The sequence below is a fragment of the Sparus aurata genome, chromosome 1 (assembly GCF_900880675.1).
Source record: "Sparus aurata chromosome 1, fSpaAur1.1, whole genome shotgun sequence".
Classification (NCBI taxonomy): domain Eukaryota; kingdom Metazoa; phylum Chordata; class Actinopteri; order Spariformes; family Sparidae; genus Sparus; species Sparus aurata.
Genome location: NC_044187.1, coordinates 22,515,826 through 22,533,286, shown reverse-complemented (window position 1 = coordinate 22,533,286; position 17,461 = coordinate 22,515,826).

Genomic DNA, 17,461 nt, shown 5'->3' with positions numbered 1-17,461 from the left:
AAACGAGCAATTTAATCCAGAGTTTAACTGTTCCTTGTGACGCTCGCAGCTCGAACTCTGGATTAACGTATTGAAATGAATAAAACCAGACTGAGTGCCAGTGATCTATTATGTCAGACAAGTGTGTCAAGTGGGGAAAGAAGTTGTTTTGGAGGCCCGTTTCTATATCTGTCCTGACCCTAGCATGCCGTACATAACTCACTAATGAATTTAGCATCCTGACACTAGATGCTTTATGTAATTAATAGAGCTGAGGGCCATGGTGGCATCTCCTTGCTGCAAGTGACACATAGGTAAGACATTTGCTGAAGCATGGGATTTTTATTTTAAAAACACAAGACCTCTGTGATTATTAAAACGCACCTAAAAACAGGCCCAGTAAATGAAACTGTTGACATCATGGAGTTGCGACATCAATCTCTTCTGTCAGTTTTATTTCTGAAAATGTTAAAACTCCATCATAAGTTATTTGTAGACCGTGTATAACAGATCAGTGGCAGGTCATTCGTTTTCTTTACAAGCCTGCTATTTCTCGTTACGTCTCTAATATGTTTTCGTGAGGAAAGTTGACACTTTGTCAAGCTCTAATTAATTTTTTTTTTCTTCTTGGTTCTAGATGATAAACTTCTGCTAACTGAAGTTAAATGTGTAAAATATTCATAAAATACTTAAAGGTGCACTATTTAGGTTTGGAAAAGAAATTTAGAAACTCGGAAAGGTCATATTTACAATATTGCCAAGGTAATAATCCAAATTCAGAAATATTGTATTTTTCCATAACTGAATATACAAGCTGTTCTCAGAGGAAAATAAGGTCCCCAGCACACCAGAAGATAGACAGCACGAAATCGTGTTGTCCTTTAAGGTCGCTTTGTAAATTAAGTCATGGAAACAAGAGCGTTTGTTTATTTAGTTTGTTTAAGCATTTAAAATCAGCTGATGAAGATCTTTTTTTGTCGCTATTATAAAATTCTTCCCAAAAACGACATATTGCACCTTTAAAAATCAAATACAGAGAGTGCAGGAAAGTGTTCGCAGTTCGCCCTCAGATTGGTCTAGATGCACTCAATTATCATTACTGATACCCCTCCAACGTAACCCACTAAAGTGCGATGACACATCACAGAAAGCAGATAAAAAGTGCTCCGGCCAAAAGCTCTCCATATATGCTGCAGGAGAGTCCGAGCCAGTGCGGGTATGAGAGCTGAGGGCCTAGTAAGGGAGGCTTGGTGGAATGGGCCTGGTTTGAATAAGCAGCATGGCTACGGGGAGCTCTGGGATAGTCACCAAGTGTGCTGATTAAAGTTGTGATATTAAACAGCGCTGGCTGCTGCCGCCTGCCAAGCCTCTCTCTCTCTCTCTCTCTCCCCCTCTGTGGCATTTCACATTGTTTAAAAGGCCCAAACGGACTCGTCCCGCCACTTGCTGCTCGGCGCTACTTACATCATTTTTTTTATTTTCCACAACGGCTGTGTCGTATTCTCTCCTCGCGCTTACTTTAAATAGGCTTCTCCGGGTCGTATCTGCTCTGGGTCACTAGGTTCATGTTATTGTGAGCATCATATAGAAAAACCTCTGCTCAGGCTTCAGATGGTGTTTACCTTTTCTGTGAAAGCTGAACTTCTAATGAACACACGGAGCGCTGCTTCTCGGAAATTCTGCTCTGAACTCATTCAACTCCCTTTAAAAACGTCACTGCAAAACCCAATAAACTTTGCCATTATAAATATACAATTCATAAAGACTGGATGGAAAGCATGCTCGATTTTTTTTGTGAAATGTATGACCCAGGCCCCCCTTAAAAGGTCAAACTTCAGACGCTGTGGTCACTCCAGGTTGTTCCTCAGCCAAGGCTTAACAGATACCAAAGTCATGTACCGAGTTGCGCTCGGGGAGCCGGCGTAATGTTGTAGTTTGATCTCAAAAGTCTGGAATGAGACATAGAAAGATTAGGAAGGGAGGGAGGGAGAGAGAAAGAAAAGGCAGCAAGAAAAGTGAGGGACTTTTAGGGGCAGCTGTGTTTTATTAACCCAGTCATAATGCCCCTAAAAATCCTTATTGCTCTTGCAATGGTCAACAAATCTCCTGTTACAACATGTTGAGCGGCGTGCAGGCATTCACTTCAACAACCTGTCGCACTGCAGGGCCATGTACAGATATCCTGCATGTGTTGGTTGCAAAGGTTCTTAGTGTTTTAACTGTAGAAGTCACGGTGCTTATTCAATCGCAGAACACATGAATGGAAGGACCCCGGCCCACAGGGAGCTGCAGAAATCCAGCAGTAACAACAGTAACCTTCGTCACAGGTTTCACAACCCGTTTGCTGACGCAGATTAGCACAAAGTTGGAAATGTTAACAACTGTTATCTGGGAGCTGCACTGGCAGAATGAAATCGTCTCTTTACTAACAATACCGATGCCCAGCAGACTCAAGAACTACGCCATCATTATATTTTTCGCCCCAAGTGTTGGTAGTTTAAAATGCAGACGGGGGAGTCGACTCTCTGTGTCCTTCTGTATTTTGACTTTGCAGTCGAGTGCCAAGGGACAGCTTGAGACACAGAGGCAGGTAGACTGACAAATAAGACAGGCTGGCAAACGGCAAAGTCAGGCCTGGAGAGTGTTAAGATATACAGAGACACAGGCAGGCAGATGGGGGTATAAAGACAGGTCAACAATGAGATGTCTTGACAAGGCAGCAACTGTACAGCGAGACTTAGAAAATGGCAACCAGGCAGACTGTAAGAGACAGAGAAAGAGATATATAGCGATACAGGCAGATTGAAAGAGAGGGAGGCAGACCATGGAGGACTGAGATCCAGGCCTGGGTGTGGTGAGGTGGGCTGTCGTGGCTGGAGAGCGGGTGGTGTGGAGCAGAGCTCTCAATGTTGGTGAGTGAGTCATCGGAGGGAGGCTATTCTGTTGAGTTTCCCTGTGGGACGGCCGCCGCTGAAGGAAGGAAGGAAGAATCCTCTTCACGTCGAGGGAGAGAGAGAGAGACAGACAGACAAGGGGAGAGGGAGTGAGGGAAAGTGTGGACGATGACTCAGGGCCACGAACCACATGGTGATGGAGGAGGGAGGGAGGAATTACTCATCAGAGCATGTGGAATCTCATACGGCTATCACAGGACTGACAGTGTGCTTCCCCCCATGGCTGCTGCTCAGCCGCCATCCAGCCGCCATCGCTGCCTCGGGCACCGGCCGAACGCCAGTCAGCCTCGCTTTATCGCCCGAGAACGGAGCAAAGGTGGGGTCAGGGTGAGCCAGGGGTCAGATTCACACAGAGAGCGTTTTATAAAAAATCACATCAAAAGCCAGTCCGGGCACCTCGGGGTATCATGAGGCACAAACCGACGACAAACAAGTTTTGTAACTCTTTTGTCGACACGACTTGTTCCCCTCTCTCTCGGTCCCCTGGTCACCCGGCTTTCCGCAGCCTCTCTGCGCCTGACGAGTGCATGTTGAAAATACTGCATCATTATCTGACAAAGCCATTTAAATTTCAGCAGAGGCTCTCCAACAGCCCTCCTGATAAGCATGTTTGAGCTTCATGTTCTGAGGGTCATTCTGGGTATAAGAGAATAATGTTGGCTTGGCTAAGAGGGGGTAGCGACTACAGTTTCTAGAAGCACCTGCGCGTGGGAGGCTTAACTGTTTTTGAATCATGAATGAGATGCATTATCGAGTGTAAATATTGAGGTATTTTAAAAAGAGGAGCTTCTCTTCAGTTCCCTCCCTGATTATATTTACGTTTTGAATTACAGCAAGTCAGCGCAGGTCTCTCTGTTCTTGCCTCCGAATTAGGCAATACTGCCAAAATACGTAATCAAAGGAGCTTTTTTTATAAAAGGAGGACTGCCTAATGAAAATGCATCTAATGAACAAGACGACGACAATTTAAGTCCGGTTGCTTCTTTTTATTCTTGGTGTCGCTCGGAGTACAAAACGGCTCTTTCATGATTGCGTAAATCCATCTTTACAGCGATAAATGTGCCGCTGTGGCAAGCCTGAGGATGACAAAGTCGTACTGAGTGATGACAAGACAAGTCAGAGAATAGAAGTAGGGGAAAGGGCTACTGGCGCAGCATGCACCACGGCTCCTCTTTATCTACTTGAGACTCAGCAGCGTGAACCTGCAGACGTCTGAATGTGAGTGGTGTTGAATTAGGCGTTAACACAAAGCTCAAGGGAGGAGTGGGGTGGGGGGTAGAAACTGATTCATCCAGACTTCATGTGTCCTTTTCTCATCAATAAGATTTCTGGTAGACAACTTTTAATATTTGCACACACATCGAAAAAAAAAGATGCTGATGAGTACACCATGGTGGCATGACTCAACAGGTGAAAGGGGCACACCCATAACGTTAGTTTAGGCCCCCTCCTTCTTCTTACCAGTGCCGGCACTGCCCCAGATCTCTCTCTAACTCAGGTTGCCATTAGGGTGTGGGCTGACAGTGCTCCAACACCAGAAGAACCACTCAAATCCAGAGCAAATACTGCAGACAAAAGCGAGAGGGCGAGAAAAACTGGAGCAGACCTTCCCTGTGTGGATCTCTCCAGCTCCCCTCTTAAAAAACGAGAATGAACCCTCCTGACCTGCTTTTAGCCAATCAGCCTGTGAGAGCGGGCTTCGGTATGACTAGAGTAAACAGAGAGGAGGGTGATCGGCCATTACATATCTGTGACGGTGCTCCCTGCATCTTAGTAATACCTTAAATCAAAGTGATGCTGCTGTTGCTGTCCACTGCCTTTGTGGATCTTCTGGAACCTGTCCAAACTTAGACTAGTTAAAATGTTGAATGTTTACTGTGTATTACTGAACTAAAATGGGCCCCACCACACACACTTATGCTTATTTAGAGAGCAGTTGTTATTTTACATTTACACCTAATACATTCCCTGTGTCACTGCTAAGTCGCTTACTGAATTAACTCAGGAAGCTAACGTTAGCTTGCTAATAGAATACTTAATATACCTAAAATTGATAGTGTTATACCAATAAAGTTAGCCTGATTAGCTAAGGCAGCACGTTAGCAGAGCAGCAGCTTCAGTGCTCCATCTGTGTTTGCTTGGGTCGCAGTAGCGAGTGTAGGTCACCTACAATTAGCTGGGCAAAAACCACTCACTGTAGTAATGCACCTAAAACAGAAGAATAGACATGAAGACTAAAAATGTGAGACAAACGAGACAGACAGCTAAATAACGTAGCTGAAACGTCACGCTAACACTACTGAATGACCTTAATAACTTCAGTTTAGTTAACATAATGTGCTATTTCCCACTAATTTTAAGCTGCATGAATACTAAATCCAAAACAAATGTATCAAATTACAAAGCGGTACCTACATTTAAAGGTGGTAAAGGTCTGTTTATTGTGTTGCAAAGATATAAACTGAAGTTACCATGCTGACCAGCAAGCCCCAACCGTTTCCAATCTCAAGCTCCTGTGCTAGCGGTGTAAACACCAACCCTGGTTCGCCAAACTTCCAGTTTCGACAGCTAGTTGCGCGGCTAACTGAGCTAATGAGCTAAAGGCAGCTGCAGTTATCAGCAGATAGTGGTAACTCAAGCGATATGCTGCCTCTTATTCGTCTGAACATGAATTCCACCGGTGACCAATTCTTACATAGGCCCCTGAAAACAGTTTTTTGGAAGTCATGCCGCAGCTTGTGACATTAAATTGATTTCTGTTTACATAGCTGATTGCTTTCGATCAGATAGGGCTTCAGAAGTTTCCCCACCCAATTTATACATCACTAAAGTCTTTACTCTTTGAGAGAAAATTCTTTATTTTTACTAGTTCAACCCAGTTGAGTAAAACTCTAGCTAGCAGTCACTAGATTTACGAGGCTGGACCAACCGAGGCCTGGTCCTGTGAAACTATTTGATGTGAGATCCACTTACAGATTTCAGAATCAATAAACAAACTCTAGGAGGACACTATTTCCAGTTTATCCTTTTGAAAAGGTCTGGCAGTATAAGCTGCAAAAGTTAACAAATAACAGGGCTGTGCTGCACACTGCAGCGAGTAGAGGCAGCAGGTTTACACACAGGTCAGAACAAACATCACATATGACCCCCAGGCTTCAGCCATAGAAGGCGTGTATCTTACACATATATCGCAACGATCTGTTTGGACTCAGGGGTCAGTGCTTTGTGCACACATATGTATACTCAGTCACACACTCTTGACCTCTACTTTACTTTCTGTTTGCATTTCATATGGAATCTCAAACCTGCTCGCAGGTATTAAACTTTCCTGCATTCAGTTTAAGTCGACAGCTGGGCCTCGTCTTCCACTGTGAGTCTTTGTGTTTATGTTGTGCGTATACATGAAAGGAGTGCTGCTTCATACTTAGTGTTGATGTACTGTATGTATTGTGAGAAACTATTTGTTATAGTGTGAGGAGAAATGCAGGCCTCACAGCTAAGAGCTGCTCCAGAGCCTGAGCTTGAGTTCAGCCTAAATATTTTTGAAAAGTCATTCCTCCTCCCTCCATCTCTTGCCAACCATAGACAGGGGCACGTCGGTTTCCAGTTGTTTTCTGGCTATTTGGGGTCAACGATGCATGTTGGCAGACCTCATCGGCACTTTCTCTTTGCATTGCAAAATTTGTTGGAGGCTGAACTCGGCTCAGCGCTTGTGTGCCCCAGTGTTGAGTAACAATGAGCTCCGCGGGGCGATTGGCAGATGCCTGTTCGATGCTGCAGATACAGTCATGCCCATTGTGTGGAGTCAGCAAGTGAAATGTGTGTGTGTGTGTGTGTGTGTGTGTGTGTGTGTGTGTGTGTTCATGTGTGTATGTGTATAAAGGGGTGAGGAAAAAGCAGCTGTTTGTTTTGGCAAAAAGATCATTTGCCAAAGAATTGGTTTCACTGCCAAAACTCATCCAACAAACCTGCGGTGGTGAGTGTTTTATCTGTGCGACCTCTCCACCAGTAGTGATAATGGAGAGGTGGCCATTTTACTCCTCACGCCCTCCTCTTCACTACTCTTTTATGAGCTGACAGGGCTAATGGTGAACTGTGGTTGATCTTTTTACAGCGTGGTGCTGCTTGTTTAAAATAAAAAGAGACAGCAGTGGAGGTAAGCTGCTGCTTCCCTAAACTTCCATGTAGCGTCTGAAGTTAACAAGAGGATGAAGTAAACATTTTCAGCTAATCAGAGGCATGACAGAGCCTCATGGCTGCTCTGATCTTTTCTTTCGACTGGCTGTGGCTCACTTGAAGTCCCATTGTCTGGCTCGGGCTAACATCCTCCAGTCCAGAGGACCTCTGTGCCAAGCTTGGCTCTAAGGTTATTACAAAAAGGGAAAACCCATCTTCCCAAAAGCCCTCTTCCATTACAGAAAAGAGGTTTTTCCGCTTCTATCGAAGCTGTCAATGGAAGTTATTCAAGCCACTTGGAAAACATCGATTGCTGCTTTTATTTTGGTCTTAATGTTGGCAAAATGATCAGTCACCGGTACAGCACGATCCTACCGTAGTTGGTTTTCAGAAGAAAGGGGGATTTGTGTATTTGTGCTTGTTTTTTGTACCCCCTGACACTCTTGTTGGGGTTGTCTGCGTGTGTTGCTGATCTGCAGAGTACATATGCAGCAGACAAGTCTGTGAAATATCAGAATCTGCATTTTGTTTTCAGTGTAACCTTTGAAACCGATGTGGACATGAATAAATTGGCCGGGTCTGTGGAGTGTACGTTGTAAAGTGTTGAACGAGAAGCTGTTTCATATTGGCACCAGTGTGATGGGAGCCACAGTGTGACAGGCGGGCCCCGAGGCAACCTTAAGCCCGGCGACATGCCTTCTTGGGACTTCCACCTCATTCCTTGGGTATTAGACAAGCGGTGCTGCGCCCATCCGACTCCAAAACCAACAGTTTTGGAAAAAATCACATCTGCATTTCATGACAATGTTATTTGACGTTGTTTTATTTTTCTTCCTTTTTGCCTCTTGTGTTTTCTTGTTTCACTTGGCTGTTCTTGCCTTGACTCATCTCCGTGGTTGAAGAAGACGGGCTATTTCAGGCAGTGTTGATGTGTCAAATTAGCACTACGCATGACATACAGTATGACTACATGCAGGAATAGTGTGTGCGTATATTTTTTTTAATGTCAGATTGATGTTGACAACTTGCCCTCCTCATGTCAGGTCAACACTTTTGACATAGACTTCTTTCCTGTCAATGTTTCTATTTTGCATCTTGTTTATTCTTTACATGAGCTTTTGGGAAATTTTAAAAAGAGTGTTTCATGTCTTTCAGTTTTGACCATATTTACATAAGGGCCATTTTCTTCTGCCGTCACGCTCAGGATGGGAAGCTCAAATACTGGGACAATGTTGTGCTGCTGTTTGCTAGATTTCAAGTCGTATAGTTGTACCTGACTAATTGTTACCATTTCACCTCCTCCTGATTGAACAGCAACCAAAAAGTCTGGAGGGACATTAGGCCGTATTTCGAGGCAAAAATGTGATAACCCTTTTGCGTTTGATTACATTCAATGTGCTTCAGTTTCAGGCTTAATAAATGTGTCCTATCTCATCGTGTAACATTATAAAAACAAAAACATTAGCAAGCTGTTCTCCAACAGAAGGGGAACAGGTTATCAAATATGCTGAGGTATCTTGAAATATGAACAGATTTTTGTCATTCATCATTTTTTCAGTTGCTGATCAGTTGGAGCAATGAAATTCGTTCGATTCTGTACGTTTATAGGATGTGCAACGAGGAACTGAGTTTGAGTCTCCCACCTTAGTGAAAGAGGAAAATGGCTGCTGTGTGATTATGTCCTTTTAATGGCCCTGGGGCTGTTGTTCAAACTATAGATTGGACTTTGTCTCTTCGGACAAAAAGATTCAGGAAGTCGAGAGAAAATGCTGCCTCTCTCTTGGATCAAGAGATGGGTGGCTCAACAAACTCAGATTAAACTGTAAAATTAGGCAATGCTGATCAAATATGAACCAAGAATCTGCATTGCTTAAAATGTTTTCAGAATGAAACATGTTTTTGTGTACTGTTTAGCTGTAATACGAGATGTTTTGTTACCAGTTGGCCGCCTATTTCAAAACGGACCAGCCAAAACTGAGCACTGCCAAACTCGCTTTTCCATCAGGCAGTGCATTCTGGTTGTTGTGGGTTTTCTACTATTTGAGCAAAAGTGAATACTTTTTAACTTTTTTTCAGTTTTCTCTGGTAATGTAGCACGATTTAAAAAAATATTTGCATCTCTCTACTGTATAGACAACCCAGCTTTTAGAAAAAGGACCGTATTTCCGTTGGTGTAATACCCAATAACCAAGCAGCCTCTTAGCTTAGCTTAGGGTTAAAGAATGGAAACAAAACGAAACGGCTCTTCTGGCTCAGTCTAAAGTTAATTAAATCCACCTACCAGTAGCTCTAAAGCTAAGTAATTAGCACTGTTCAACTTTATTTGAAGTGGAATTATAACCCTGGGAGTTCTGCTAATGCTTGTCTGTTCACATTCTGACCACCTCCATCATGGTCTGATCTCTCTGCGTTTAATTGTCAAATTGCTGCTGGTTTTATAAAGCAAGCGGAGGTTCAAGGTGTCTCAAGCATACATCAGCCGAGCAGATAGAGACTAATGCAACGAGCATTGGAGCCTTAGCAACAGCTGCAGTCATTTCATATATCAATTTGTTATAACGGGAAATGTATAGCAAAATAAACCCTCCCTTTTCCTGGGGCTGCATGGGAGGATGGATGTGGGGGTGGAGGTGGGGTCCGAGGGTGATGGAGTTTGGAGGATGAACTCGGCTTAACTTTGTCAGTGCACCCAAATTCCCCTTATCACAACCCAACTCCCTCCCCACCCATCCATTTGAACCTGCTCTGGTGCAGTGTGCAGAGCTTACACAGTCTGTGTCTGAAAAGCTATTAATGAAGCAGAGTGACTCCCTTATTATCTGAAATGTCAAAAGCTTGAATAAGCACACTTTTATACACTAAACAGTCCCTCCAGGAATAATTAACACAAATTCACCCATTCCTCTTTTGTGAGAGTGTGCGGTTACCGTCTGAAGAGAAACGGAGACAGTGCCTGCATTTTCTGGCAGAAACCAATCCAATTCAGAGTCATCGCAACAAGCACAGGTCGGCTAAAATCAAACCACGAACTGAACAGACTTAAATTTAAAAGTGTTAATGCCCAGAGGATTATCAGTCTCCTGAAGCCGGCTTCTCGAGCAGGGTTTCCTTTCAGACCGTGCATGAACCTCAACAAGCTCTACCAACTGAAATGCAAGCCAGTCATTTGTAACTTCATACCTAAACGTAACCATCGACTTGTTGATCCCTAAAACCAACCCTCTGATTAATGGAGCGTGTGGGGAGTTGCATTCTTTGACACGCACAGTGTCATAGAATGATCTGATTTAATTTGGTACTGTATTTGTTTTTTATATTGTATATCTTTTAAACCATTAACTATTTAAAATGAGTTAGTGGAGCACACAAAACTCATATTCTTGCTCTACGCCCCACATCTGTTGGGTTGGGTCATTATTGTATCCTGGAGCCTGATCCCGGCATACATGCACGAGGCATCGGCAGAAACATCTGAAGACGATTTACACACTTATTGAAACAAATACATATGTATTACCAGTGAGTTCTGTCAGATTTTTTAAAACCCTTTCATCATTTTTAAAGATTATCTCAGTTTATTGCAAAATAAGCCAAAAAAGGGTAATAAAATAGCACTCTGTTTCTGAGGAAAGTATCTACGGATTAACTTATTTTTGGCTGCAAACATCACAAACAGTCTCTTCAAGTTTTTGGTTGGAGTAAAGAAACTGCAGAGGAGAATCAGCAAATCGATGATTTATTCCAAATCGGAGAAAAGCGATTTTTCCATGTGTTGTTTTCGTTTGCCTGCTGAGGTGTTGCTGTCCAACTTGTGGCTGTCGGCAATTACCACACAGAGAGATTTGTGATGCAGCTTTGGGTGCGTCCTTTGTTCTTTGTGAGCGAAGGAGGAGCAGTTACATGAAGATTAGGACACACACTTCAAGCATGCAAAGCCAGGGCTGTGATCTAAGATCATAGTTGTCAGAATATATTGATTATTTTTGTATGGAGCTATGGCTCAATTGAACGTGATACTCAGATCAATAATGCAACAGAGTTTGGACTGTGACTCCAAGGATTGCATTTCAGAAATGCTGTTATAGTTAAGGTGGATGGGTTGTGCACCGAGCCTCAAGAATTCTGAACCAAAAGAGCAACTCATTAAAGTTTTGGAGGTGTCGGGCACTTGTTGGTTTTTTTTGCTTTTTTTTTACTTTCCTCTCAGTCCCTAGCTCATGTTGCAGGCAATTAGGTAGGCAAACATCAAATTTGTATGTTGGCTGCATATCTAGAGGCCAACAGTATTTTATCCTGACTATGTTACATTGCGAGGACTTATTTGGGTAGACTTTGGCAAGGTGCTGCAACACTGCTGCAGATACTAATATCTTTAGTGTCACTCCGGGAGCCATTTCAGCTCCAACCTGATCCACTCTCGGCTGTCAAAGCCAGCGGGAGCTGTATGAAAATCTCTTACCGGCCTCAACTAAACTTTACTCTCTTCAGCTGCTAACCACCACGTTTACTTTGAGTGATCTGCCTGGCTCGGACTCAGAGGGACTTGTTGTGTCGCAGGCATCAAGACAATTAAGCAGTCACAGTCTTTTATTCTGGAAGTTAATTGTATTAGAGAGATCCTTCTTTATTCTCACTTATTCTTTCATTTTTTTTTTCTTACTGGCCAATGTCAGAAAGCTTGGGAGTGGGTGTAAATAAGACATGGATACTTAATGAGCAAGAATAAAAAATGATCAGTTATTTATTTTTTTAAAGGTGCAGTATGTAGTTTTGGGGAAGACATTTTTGTCACAAGCTTAAGATTTTCATGGACTGATTAAAAAAACAAAACAAACTAAAAAAACAAACTGACCTTAAATGACAAAACCATTTCATACTGTTGTATGTTGTTTATATTGGGCGGACCCTGTCACCTTTCTCGCTTCCAACAGTGTTCTGGTGACCTTATTTTCTTCAGAGAGCAGCTTGTTTATTCAGTTATGGAAAAGATGAATATTTCTGAGTTTGTATTATGATCTCGTCAACATTGTAAGTATAAAAATTCCAAGTTTAAATTTCTTCTCCAAAACTACATGGTGCTCCTTTAAGCAATGCCGCTCTGCTTATTTAACTGAATGTCAAGTCAGTGAAATTGCTTAATTAAGTTGTCTATTAACACGCAGAGAGCAGCAGTGACATTTGTTGCTCCGTCAGCCAGATCTTATCTGTTTCATTTCATACTTTCTACGAACAAGTCCAAAACATCTGCAACCAAACGTTGAGATTTCACCTTCTGAACTTGCTTGTCAAACAGATTACCATCTGACTTCGTCTTGCCAAAAGGTTATAACGAGTCCATGTTAAATAGTGACAGTCAGTTCTTGTCAGTGATATGTGTAATGCTGGAAAGTAAGACAGAAGGGGAAAAAAAAGTGAGGAATGGTCTTCTACTTTCAGATTTACAGCCATGGGGTCACCAGTGGAAGTGGAGCTGGAGCAGAGTGGTGCAGAGCTCTCCTCCTCCTCCTCCTCCTCCCTCCAGGCCTCCTTCGCCTCCTCTGCTCCCACCCATTTTTTTTTTTTTTTTTTTACTCTCTGTTACAGTATATGGGTCATACTGCAATTGTGTGTACAGGCTGGTAAATATGTTCTCTTTTCCAGTGAGCATATGGAAAGAAGTACTCAAACCTTTACCTTTCAGTACAAGTGGCCACACAGTGGAACAATGCTGCATTTAAAGTGAAGGTCATGCTCTTAAACTTACCGTACTTACGTAAATGTATGTAAGTGTTACATCAAGCGTACTTGTGGGTCAAGAGAGCGCTCGTCATGAAAGTTGATGCCTTTCAGATTCTTTAACCAGTTAGATGCTTTTCTAATTTTTTTGCTGGTCCAACAACACAGCGTTGATGTAGACCGACTCAAACACCGCATCATGTTTTACCTCTTAATCTTTTTTCCTCTCCAACCTCATGCTGAAGACTTGTGGCGGTATTGAAAAAGGACTTTGAAGTGCTCAAAATTAGCTATGAGCTTGAGAAACTGTACTCTGTTACGCTCTACTTCTGCTCTTTCCACATCTGTTATCTGTGTGTTCGTGTGTGTCTATGCATGAATACGCCTTAAACCCTATGTAATCATTTACACTATAGAATCCATACAGTACAGTTTGTTTGAGGAGTTTTTTCATGTGGTGCAGTTCCTCCCTGAGGCGCATGTCACAGCACAAGGACAATGCAGTGGTTATGGAAATACAGTAAAACTACGATTATTTTAAGTTTTCGCAACTCTGCTGTGGCAAAATGAATCACGGTGCTAGTTCATATTTATAATTGCCAGTATGTGATATTCTTTTACTAAAAATAATCCTTGAGGCATGACCACGACTTTTCTGTGAGGCTGCGACAAAACGCGTTCGGTTTCATTAGTCACGGAAATACTGAATAAATGATTCAGTATCTGCGGTGACATGTGTGTGACTAAGTGCGCGTTTGTTCCCACTGGTCTACCTGCCCTCTCTGTGAGAAGTCACCACGATCTCAGTCCAAGCAGGAAGGCAGGATGTTTTTGATGAAGCAGTGGGCTTAATTTAGGTCCAAGCATTCTCAGTATCTGTCACCTAACTCCCAGCGATCTCAACACACATTACAGGAGGTGTTTGTGTGTGTGCGCTCATGTTTATCCAGGCAGGCGGGTTATAAATTCAAGAAATGTACACCGACACTTTGCCGTCGGTGTATAAAGACTAAAATATCCCCCAAATGTGAAAATAAGCTTGTCCTCTTTTTGACTTGCTGAATAATATTAATTGCGTCTTTACAACGGTCTATTGTGATGTAGTGTTTCTTTGATATGATTTTATTATGAATTATTAATTCTAGCTATTAAAAAAATAATCCCATTGGCCATGCCAAACACTGAAAAATCTTGATTTCTTCTTCTAAAGGAATTGGCTTAGTTACAGCTCCTGCTTGGCCATAAAATAACCAAACAGCCGCGTGCTTTTCCAGCAAACCAGCAAAAAAGCAGAAGACAAATGCCAACAACCTCTGCCAAAGACTTCAGCTTGCACCCACTGTTCTCTTACCCATACATAGAGAAAATTCTTCTGCCTACTTCTTTGAATTACAGAATTTTTATGCCCCTATGAAAATATTTTATTCACAACACTCCTGCAAAGTCTGTTAAAAAGCAGCTACATGCAGTCTAATGTAATTAACATGAACTTACATTTTCTAGCCCTCTCTCTCCCTCTCTAAGCCCGAGGTGTAATCCGTGTTTGATGAGCACATGCATAAGTTGAAAGGGGCAATGTGGTTTCTTTTTGAAAAGAGGGAATCTGGTGACGCTCTGACCTCCAGCTTGTCGTCATTTTAATGTTGCATTAAATGAACGTGCTCGGACTCGTCAAGCGGCTGCGCAGGGTGCATAGAGGAGAGGCGTGTGGTCGCCATGCATCTGTAACGAGTGGAAAGAAAGGAAGACCACACAGCAGCTTGGTCAGATCAGGTTGTCAGAGACCATATTTAAAATCTGGGTCAGAGTCCAAGCCGTAACCTCTCTCGATCACTCACCGTTGCTCTACACTCCCTCCTCTGCACCCCATTTCTCCTTCATCTCGTCCCACTAAACCTCTTTGTCTTTACTCCTTCTCCACACAGCTTCTTCTTCTCCTTTATTTCATTCACTCCTCCTGATTTCTCTCCTCCTTCTCGTCTTTCCGTGCTGCCTGGCATGCGCTGCCTGAGCCGTCAGCAGGGCAGCAGCTTTGTTGTCGGCCTGTGTTGTGTTTCACAGACGGCATCTTCAGGTTGAGATCATGATAGCTGAGTTGTAAATGAATAAGATGGGACATAATAATATAAAAATGTCACTTTAATCTTAAATTGTGTAGAATACTATGGTGGTTTTTAACCATTTCTGTTCTCCAGTGAGGAATTTGGCAAATTGTAGGCGTGCGGCAGGAACAGCCATATGATTCATACGCAGGTCCAGTGGCAACCAGATAAGTTTTGAGTGTTATAATAAGCTTATTCAGTTCTACTGCATAACATTTGAGAATAAACAGGCACAGCTGTTGCTGCAGTACTTACACAGGACCTTAAACTCAGTTACTTACTATATCTACTATGGTAAACTGTCAAGACAAAAAAAATCAGAAAGTAGTAATAAGATTTATTTTTAAGAAATATTGAAACATTTAGGCTTACGCAATAAATGTCTCTGACTCTCTCTCTGTAATGGGGAAAAGTTTGCCTTTCTTAATAGAAAGTATCAAACATCCATCAGCATTTATCGGTAAAACGTAAAAAGTTCCTCTGCATAGCTTTAGGTAACGCTTCAGAAGGAGTTACTATGGAGCGAGCGAGACATGACTCAGAGGACTCGATAAGTAATGACGCATGAATGAGTAATTCTTGAATAACTTGTGATTTAAGAACTTTATAATGATGAGTTACTAGAGGGCAGACTGATACTATATTAATGAATCATTAGGTAATGATTAGTTAATAAATATTTGCAAATTGACAAACGGACCACTTTCTTAATGAGTTGTTCATCATTGATCATTACTTACTTTTTTTGTGGGGGGGGGGGGGTGTAAAAAAAAGTAACAAGAATAAACAGATGTTTTAGTCATTACTCATACTCAGAATCCTTCCTGATTCTTCCTGACTTTCACACATGAGGGAGAGACAGAGGCATTTCAAACCCTGAGCCTGGTCTAACAGGATACATGTTTATTTGACAAAGTGTTGGAGTTTTCCTTTAATCCATGAAATTGTGATTTAAATACTAGGGTCCTTCACATGCATATGCTTTTGAGTAATGCTCCTCGGAAACCATTAAAGAGCCAGCGATGGAGTTTGATTTAACACTGAGGAGGTGACACACTGATGCTTACTCTCTCAGGCAGACCTGGCAGGCCTGCAGCAACTACAACAGTGCTCTTTCTACCATTCATCATGGCAGAATGGCAAACACTGTGCAAATCAGCTGGCATAAATGTCCGTGCTTCTTCTCAGCTCAGTGCCTCAGAACCTATTGTGGAGCTAAGATGGCTGCCAACAATAAGACATGGTGACACTGTCCTGTTTTCACGCTGGAGGCCTCCCAGTAAGGAGTTCTGTTGAGTAGCTCTTTAGTGTGACACAGAGACGGGCCCTCAGCCACCAGCGGAGCCGAGCTGAGCGGCAGAGCTGCTTTAGAGCCCTGCTGAGACCTGCCAGACCCACAGCATTCGCTGCCAGGGCCTCGGCTCGCAGTCAGAGTGAGTTATAACAGTGCTCTTGACACACACATGACACACACATGCTAATACAGACACACATTCAGATTGCTTTAAATATGTACAGCATGCAGGCACACACACATAGTGCAGTACATGTGTATGACCATAGACCCCAAAGGCAGCCAAAAAAGCAGGCAGACAAATGCAAATGTATGCACACATGCAAACGCACCCACAGAACGTTACCACACTGGCCAGATTGTCCAGCAAAACTCATGTGGATAGCTGCTCCATGCACAGTTACTTATGTTCCTCACATTTTTATTCAAGTTAGCACCAAAGCAACTTCTTAAACACACGCTTACCCTCCACACAAGTGTGCGACAGGTTTGCACACATGCAGCAAAGTGAGCATGTCCTCTTACAGGAGCGCTATCTGTCAGGGTTAGTTTATGGTCAAGGTCCGGCAGCTGCTTGATCATCTGGATTGATCCGTCTGGGCAAACATGTAAAGTGAAAATGGGCATGCTTACGATTAAGGGCTTAGCAGAAGGCATGCGTGAGTGTGTGTGTGTGTGTGCATGTTCAGTGGTGAGTAAGTGAGGCCCAGCATCAATATGTGACTTCATGTACTGTATAATGTGTAGAAGGGAGTAATGTGCTGACATGTCTGCTGCATAGGTGTGTTAGTATGTGCTTCTAAATGTATCTTTTTCATCATGGCTCAGACAGGATCACTTACATCGCATCTCAAGATGGGAATTGATCCCACAACTGGTCTGGTTTCTCTGATTTTATTGTAGAACAGTTACATGTTGACATGATGTTCCTGTGAGTTTAAAACATTCCATGGTGTCGCTTACAAATACATTTTTAGAATGGATTACGTGTCTGGGCATCGTGGTCTGTTTTTCTTAGCTCATATAGAATTTGAGGTAAAATGTTTCTAAGGATAAATTCATACAGGCAGTACTTGTGACTGACAGCCGTATTTACTAAGGACAATGTATTGTATAGTACATACTACATTACTGATGGCACCGTTCCTAGTAAGGAGTAAGGAGCTGACGTCCCCCAGCCATGTGTCCATACTATCCAGAGGCTCGATCGTTGGGTCTTTGAACTTCATCGATAACGTGAC